The 2,120-nt window shown below is 35.6% G+C and overlaps 1 long non-coding RNA gene across 1 annotated transcript; it reads left to right on the top strand.

The window, feature by feature from the left end:
* On the top strand, positions 1,562 to 1,864 carry LOC107627182. The gene is made up of 2 exons (XR_002355446.1): positions 1,562 to 1,740; positions 1,820 to 1,864. It is a non-coding gene; the product is annotated as an uncharacterized LOC107627182 (long non-coding RNA).

Genomic DNA, 2,120 nt, shown 5'->3' with positions numbered 1-2,120 from the left:
CTTAAATTTTTATATGTAAAAGAAATTTATTTAATTTTTTATTTGATTTATTTTACCATTTCTCAGCTCAATTAATTTCAAACTCTTTTCTTCATCATATACGTATCAACATAGTCGCTTGGTTATTATTCTTTCCATCATTTTAGTTTTCACTCCAGGGATCTTTTGTATTCCAACATACATTTTATTATTGAAGACAGATAATTGTATTAGGATAGAGATTTTATATGGGACAAATAATTCTTCTAATTGCTAAATGATTATGTGTTGGTTTTACATTATGATTACATGACAGGCAACAAGTTGTTGCAAAGGCAAAATGAAAATAGAGTCGTTTGGTTCAAATTAAAAGAAAATATGGACTTTGTCAATATTAGTAAAAGGCGAAAATATTGAAGTTTACTATTATTATTTGTTATAATTCCAAGTTCATATTGGGACAGATGATAAAGAATTATTCGATATTTCATTAACATGATCATGACATGTGCGTGTTATTAGTTGCATGTGTTACCATTATATTAACCTTGTTCAAAAGAGAATTCTAAAGAAAATATCAACTGAAATATTTTTTTTGGTCTTTTCCAATCTCTAACTTCTATATATACCTGCATCTCCTTCATTCCTCCTAACCAAATTTACTGAAATTCTCTCTATTAAAAAGTTTATTAACTGAATTGTTTTCTTTTTTTAATTAATTTATTTATTATTGTTACTTAGATTATTTTTTTTTTGCCATGGAAATGTAGGAGTATGATTAACCATCATCAAAATAATTACAAAATATACCCCTTTTTTTGGAAAAATTAATAATTAGATATTGATCCCCTTAATTTTTGTTTTTTACATTTTTTCCTTTTCCTTTTAATTTCAGATTCAGAGAAGAGAAGCATGTCTGCTAGGGCTTTTCATCCAATTTCAATCACTACCATTCTCTCATCCTCTTCCTATGCTGTATCTCTCGTTCGCTTATCCTCGCCGCCGCAACACGCCTCAGACGACGCCGCAACCTGCTTTCGCCACCACCGCGCAAGAAACTGTTTCAATGCTTGGAGGTTAGTTAATCATCATGCCTTTTCAATTCATGGATGCATTTTCTCTTCCTTTCCCTCTGTCGTCTCTCTCATCCGCTCATCTTCGCAGCGCAACCCGTATATATGATTTGGATTTCGGAGATGACAAGTCCTTAGCTAAAAATGGATTTGCATGTTAGTTTTGATATGTTCTGTCCTGTCTTATCTTGTTGATTTCATGAATTGTGGGGAGTGAGGGGCCTACATTTAGAGTTTTTTTCGCCTTTTCACTCTCTTGGATTTGATTTGCAATGATTTTGCAGGAACCGAAGTGCCGAAAATTTGTATGGTTATGCTGCAGAGGAAGCTCTTGGACAGGATGGGATTGAGCTGATTGTTGACCCCAGTGATTTTGCCTTGGCTGATGATATTGTGAACCATGTCGTAATGGGAGAGAGCTGGACTGGGCAAAACAAGATGGGAGAGCAGTTCCTGGCGGTGGCGACGAATACTCCTTTCTGTGATGATGATGGAAGTTTAGTTGGGATTTAGTGGGATCTCGAGTGATTCACGGCTCTTTGTTGAAACGAGAGTTCCGTGCTTGGCTGCAAACAATGCTGAATCAGGTTCAGGCTCTAGGCCTCTTAGAAGTAGCATTTCAAATAAACTTGGCCTTGATATTCAGTAGCCTCTCTAAACTTCTATAGCATCCAAGTTCTCAAATTTGGTTAGTGCTGTAACTTTCATGTTTCCGTAATTTATACTAGTATAGCATAGCATGTCTTGATGTTAGAACCATTAAATAGGCATCAAAGGTAAGTAAAAAAGTTAAGTCAAGAATCCGGACAGGAGAAAATAACGGTGATCGTCAAAGCGGGAGCGAAGGAAGTCATCAATCTGAGCATTTTAGTTTCTCAGAAGTTGGTTTTGTAGACCATAGAGAGGATGCTAATTCCAGTAGAGCTAGCACACCCAGAGGTGATGTGATGCAGTCCCCTTTTGGTATATTTTCTCATGGTGAGGAAAGATCCCATGGAAAAAGTTTGAAAGAATCTGCCGATAATAGTGAAGGAAAATCTATTCACAAGATTATAACGTCTAGGGCTG

This window comes from Arachis ipaensis, chromosome B02, assembly GCF_000816755.2.
Source record: "Arachis ipaensis cultivar K30076 chromosome B02, Araip1.1, whole genome shotgun sequence".
Taxonomy (NCBI): Eukaryota; Viridiplantae; Streptophyta; class Magnoliopsida; order Fabales; family Fabaceae; genus Arachis; species Arachis ipaensis.
The sequence above is the reverse complement of the archived record's forward strand: the minus strand, read 5'-3'. Positions and strand labels throughout refer to the sequence as shown.